Source organism: Triticum dicoccoides, chromosome 3A, assembly GCF_002162155.2.
Source record: "Triticum dicoccoides isolate Atlit2015 ecotype Zavitan chromosome 3A, WEW_v2.0, whole genome shotgun sequence".
NCBI classification, from domain to species: Eukaryota; Viridiplantae; Streptophyta; class Magnoliopsida; order Poales; family Poaceae; genus Triticum; species Triticum dicoccoides.
The window spans coordinates 604,856,188-604,862,549 of NC_041384.1; positions in this window are offsets into that span (position 1 = coordinate 604,856,188).

The following is a 6,362-nucleotide window of genomic DNA, read 5'->3' on the forward strand; positions in this document are numbered from 1 at the left end:
AAAGCCTTCAAAAAATGGAAATAGACTAGAACCGCATCGAGCGAAGCAGCACAACCTTTAGAGGAATAATCCCCAGTCGGGAAGCGCGCTGCACAGGAAAAATCACACTAGATGTGGTGTTCGGCACGCCGGATAATTACAGGTCCAAAGAAGTCACGTTTCAGGTGGCCCCATTCAAAAGCGGGATATCACGCTTTACTAGGGCAGGAAGCATTCACAATCTTCCAAACAATACCCCATTACGGGTGCATGAAGCTTAAGATGCCCGGGCCGAATGGAATTATCACTCTAGCTAGTGATCCGGACATAGCACTCCGCGCCGAAAACAAGACGGCCACATTAGCCCTTGAGGCACTATCCGAAACCTTAGCAGCCGAGGAACTGACTGCGCTGCACTCCATGGTTAACAGGGATGATGTGATACTCGACAAGAGATCCAAATCCACATCCTTCAAGCCAGCTGATGAAATAGTCAAATTCCAGGTCCATCCAACGGATCCCAATAAAACAGCTTCCATCGGGGCACGACTAAACCCTGCTATAGACGCTGCACTGCGAGAGTTCCTACAAGAGAACTGGGACATTTTCGCCTGGCACCCTTCAGACATGCCAGGGATCCCACACAGGCTGGCTGAACACAGCTTAAATATCCTAAAAGGATTCAAACCTGTCAAACAAGCCCTTTGGCGTTTTTCCGAACCCAAGAGACATGCTATGGGAGAGGAGCTAGCCAAGCTATTGGAGGCCGGATTCATTAGAGACATAAAACATCCGGACTGGCTAGCAAACCTGGTGATGGTACCAAAGAAGGACAAATCCTGGCGCCTGTGTGTCAATTTTAAAGACCTTAACAAGGCTTGCCCAAAGGATCCCTTCCCCCTCCCCCGTATCGATCAAATTATCGATGCCACCGCAGGACACGATTCGTTGTGTTTCCTCGACGCATACTCCGGTTACCATCAAATCAAGATGGCAGAATCAGACCAAGCCACAACAGCATTCATCACACCATGCGGCCCATTCTGCTTCAACACAATGCCCTTCGGGCTGAAAAACGCCGGCGCAACATATCAGCGCATGATCCAGACATGTCTGGCAAACCAGATCGGCAAAACAGTGGAGGCGTATGTGGATGATGTGGTCGTCAAATCAAGACATGTCGAATCTCTAGTAGACGACTTGAGGCTTACATTCGATAACCTCCGAAAATATGACATCAAGCTCAACCCGGAAAAATGCGTCTTCAGCGTCCCAGCCGGAAAGCTCTTGGGCTTCACTGTATCCGGTAGAGGAATTGAAGCAAATCCAGACAAGATCCGAGCTTTGTCACAATTGGATATCCCAAAGAACCTCAAACAAATACAAAAATTAACCGGATGCGTGGCGGCTTCAAGCCGCTTCATCTCCCACTTGGGAGAAAAGGCACTACCCCTCTATCGCCTCCTTTGGCACACTGAACACTTCGAGTGGACGGATGCCGCCACGGCCGGACTTGATGAAATAAAAGCCATATTGGCAACAAACCCAGTCCTGGCCGCGCCGAACACCGGCGAACCAATGTTATTGTACATTGCAGCAACACATCAAGTTGTCAGCGCAGTGCTCGTTGTCGAGCGGGAAACGGATGGACACAAATTCCCCCTTCAAAGGCCGGTCTACTACGTGTCCACTGTCCTCACTCCATGCAAATCATGGTACCCGCATTACCAAAAGATTGCATACACGGTATTCATGGCATCCCGGAAGCTACGACACTACTTTCAAGAGTGTTCCATAACAGTAGCCTCGGAAGTACCACTCAACGATATTATCAACAACCACGATGCAACGGGCCGGATTGCAAAATGGTCCATCGAGCTTCTCCCTTTCGATATAACCTATAAGCCACGGCGAGCTATTAAATCGCAAGTTTTGGCCGACTTCGTCGCAGAATGGACGGAGGCCGAGCTCCCTAAAGAGTACGGCACATATTCAAACTGGATTATGCATTTCGACAGCTCCAAAATGTTGGCCGGACTAGGGGCTGGCGTCGTCCTGACGTCCCCCACAGGAGACACAGTCCAATATGTGCTCCAGATCATGTACACGGATTCCAACAATGCAGCCGAATATGAGGCCCTCCTACATGGTCTCCGGATAGCAGTATCCATGGGTATCCAGCGCCTAGAGGTACGCGGGGATTCAAACCTCGCGATATCCCAAATAAATGGAGACTTCGACGCCAAGGACCCAAAAATGGCAGCTTACCACAACGCCGTCCTAAAAATGTTAGCTCGGTTCGAAGGGCTGGAGTTTCAGCATATAGCCCGAGAAAACAATCAAGCAGCGGACGTCCTGGCACACGTCGGAGCAAAACGCGATGTAGTCCCCCCCAACATCTTTTTGGAAAGATTGTTCAAGCCATCCGTAGCATGGGAGGGGGAACCCGCAAATAACAGCTCGGACCCAGCCGCACTACTCGACGCCGAACAATATGACATAATTGGAGGCTCTGCCAATGAAATTACACCTTCAGCCCACGTAATAATGGCGGTTATCACCCCGTGGACAGAACCATTCCTAGCCTACCTTACTAGGCAGGAACTCCCGGAGGACCAAAACGAGGCCCGCTGCATAGTGCGGCGATCTAAAGCCTATATAGTCCATGAGGGAGAGTTTTATAAGAAAAGCACTACCGGAGTCCTTCAAAGGTGCATCTCCGAGGAGGAAGGGCGGAACCTTCTGGCTAAAATTCATGCCGGACTCGGTGGTCACCACACCGCTGCTTGGTCCCTTGTTAGCAAGGCTTTCCGTACAGGATCTTATTGGCCGACGGCCCGGGCAGACGCTCAGGACCTAGTCCAACGATGCGTTGGTTGCCAACTTTTTGCCAACCAAAGCCATATGCCACCCACCGCACTCCAAACTATACCCATCACCTGGCCTTTTGCGGTCTGGGGGCTTGACATGGTCGGACCCCTTAAAGGTGGGACCCATAGGAAAAAATACTTACTGGTCATGGTGGATAAGTTCACCAAATGGATAGAAGCCAAGCCTGTTAAAACGGCCGAATCCGGACCTGTGATAGACTTCATATCTAGGGTTGTACACCGTTATGGCGTCCCCCACAGCATCATAACCGATAACGGTACAAACTTTACCGCCGACGAGGTAAAACTCTGGTGCAAAAACATGGGCATCAAGCTCGATTATGCTTCCGTCTATCACCCACAAACCAACGGCCAGGTCGAACGTGCAAATGGTCTTATCATGAGCGGCATTAAACCCAGACTGGTGCGGTCCCTCAAGGAATCTAACACGCACTAGGTAGAGGAGCTCGACTCCGTGCTATGGGGGCTGCGGACCACGCCAAATCGCACCACCGGATACACACCATTTTTTATGGTGTACAACACAGAGGCAGTCTTGCCCTGCGACATAATTCATGACTCACCTAGAGTGCGCATGTACGAAGAAAGAGAAGCCGAGCTCGATCGGCAGGACAACTTGGACGCCTTGGAGGAGGAGCGTGACGTGGCAAAAGCCCGTTCCGCATTTTATCAATAGCGGGCCCAAAGATATCAAAGCAGAGAAGTACGGGCCAAAAATTACAACGTTGGCGAACTAGTTCTACGCCTGCCGGATAAGAAAAAGGACAAACTCAAGCCCAAGTGGGAAGGTCCATTCATTATTGACCAAGTCCTGACTGGTGGGGCGTACCGTCTGCGAGATGCGTCGGATAACCGACTCGAGCCGAACCCGTGGAACGCCACCCGTCTCCGAAGATTCTATGCCTAGCGCCAGACTCTGTGTTCGTCTCCTTCCTCTGTCCATTTTTTGCATTTTTCTGTCTTACATTTCTCTCCTTCCCCTCTTTTCTTTTATAGCCCTTAAAGGCTCATCTAGTGACGCGCCACTCGTGCTCATTAAACCTGGGGGCTTCTTTAACAGAAGCTTATTTATACGGGCTTCACGCCCAACACATGCGTCAAACTTCCGCATGTACCTTTTTCTTCACCATTATATGCATCGATATGACTTAAGTTTTGGCCAAGCTGGGTTGCCTGGCTCCTGTGCTTACCCTTACGTTCCCGATTGTTCGGCTAGGCGGTAAAGGGAGCACCTCTGTGATTGTTACTGCCGGGTCAGCCGGATGTGTACCTCAGATTGGGTGAAGCCGAAAGCTAGCGTTCTTAATGGAATATTCGGTCGGTGAAATAAAAGATGATCTTTTTACTCACTTTATGCGCCCCCAGATGCTTTTTTCTGCGTCTTTTCACGCAGTCCGGACATGCACTTTAGGGCATGCCTCCCAGCGAAAGGAACCCCTAACGGAACTATTCTCTCTGTAAGATGTTTCTTACTAACCATGTAATATAACATAACTAGTTGGGCACTTGTCTGATAAAGCACTAATGACCCCTACGCCTGGTCTCCACGCATACCCCGGTTCCTATATAACCGCTATTGTATTCGGACACACTCCGGACCGTCAGGTCCCGAGGTTGAAGCGAAAAGGTCGGCAACGACAAACGATCTACAATCCGGCTAGAAGGCATTACACATGTCAATTCAAAATTACATAGTCATTCTGACTGGTTGTATTCCTCTTCTATACCATTTAACAGGCTGTCTAATTTACAGTCCTGCTGGGAATACTTCGCGGCCAACTCTACTTGGCCGTATACTAAGCTTACAGGGATCTCCTTCCCGTCAGGCCCCACTGGTCCGACCTCGGCCATGTGGTTTGGGTCAGACTTCGTAAAACGGGTCTTCACCATGGCCCAGGCCTCCCTAGCGCCTTGTCGGCAGGTCGATATCTTCCACAACCGGAAGCGCCGCCGAGCTTCCTTCAGCTTCTCCGCAAGCTCTCCAAGGCCCTCGGGCATGGAGTGGGCAGGCCATAAGGCTTGGGCAACGCCTCGCATCGCCTGCCGAATTCGCTCGTGCAGTTGCAAGAGTTCGGGAAGACCTGTGAGCATACCTATAGACGTTACTCTGTTAGTCGACTTCCTCGCCGAACTATTTTTTCAAAGTTCGTTCAAGTACTTACAAAATATGCCGCGTCGAAGCCGCTGATTCTCCTTCGTGGAGTCCGACAGTTGGCCACGAACATCATTAAGTTCGACGTCCAGCTTGGTGTTGGCATCTTGAAGATCATTCTTCTCTCGCCTCACCTTTGTCAACATACTCTCACCGGCCTTTAGCCGGTGTAAGAGTTGTTGCTTTTCCGGATCGAGTCCGGTGCCATCTGCAATATGATTTGTCAGATTTGCACTCACACCACACAATACTAATCTTTTGAAGTGTATCTTACCTGAGGGGGTCTCTTTGGGCTCCCCTGCTGCAGCTAGTGCGGCCTCTAGTTGGGCCTTGCACTTTTCCAGCTCCTGGGACAGTACGGTATTCTTCTCTATAAGAACCTGCATATTAAATGATCCTTAAATCAGTTGCTCTAACTGTTTCAAGTCTCGGGGGCTACTGGTATATATATATATTTGACCAAAATTTTCTTACCCGTATGTCTTTTACATACTGCTCCGTGGCTCTGGCTAAACCATTTTGAGCGGCACGGAGGTACGCATCTCCCGAGTTAAAGGCATCTAAAGCCTCTTGGGAGAAACAAGCGTCGCGTAGAACTGTCCGGCGATGCCTGTGGTTCATGGCACTCTCCACTTCAAAATTTGTGGCAGACAGCCTGTCCGCATCCTCTGTCGGAGGAGCGTCCGGTGCACGCCTTGTGCTCGCCTCCGCTTCCTGGCCAGACGTTGGAGCCTGGCTGGTGGAGGCGCGATTGGCAACCTCTCCGGATGTAGTCCGGCGAGGTCTCTTTGTTCTGAAGATAGCACGAACGTTAATATGCCCTGACAGAATAACACCAGGGAAACAGAGGGTGCGCTATACCTTTGCGACGGCATCTCAGTCCGGACTACATTCCTTTTTGCCCCACGGGGCCCTGCGGCCCCTCGTTCGCTAGCCGCCGCAGGTTCGGCCTCCTGCCTCGGAAATCTCCCCTGCAAAACACGGTTGTCGTCAGAAACACCGGAATATGTGAGAATGGAATCTCTCTCAAGGGAATGAGACTCCGGTTTCTGTCACCTGGGAGGCTGGGATTAACCCTGGGTAATCAGCCGTAATGGCTACCAAGGTATTGTCCTTGCTTAGCTGATGGAACACCTCGTCGATAAGCTCCACCGATATGTCCGGATCCTCTTCGGAGTCCGGATCGAGGGACCGTTCTGGGTCCTCGGGCTGTGGAGGGCGGCTGTTTATATCCTTTACCTCCTGTCGTAGTTCCTGCATTGAAGTCGTTAGACTACATATCTAACCGTGGGAGTATAAAACAAACGGGCAAGCGCAATTGTTCACTTACCCAACTTGGA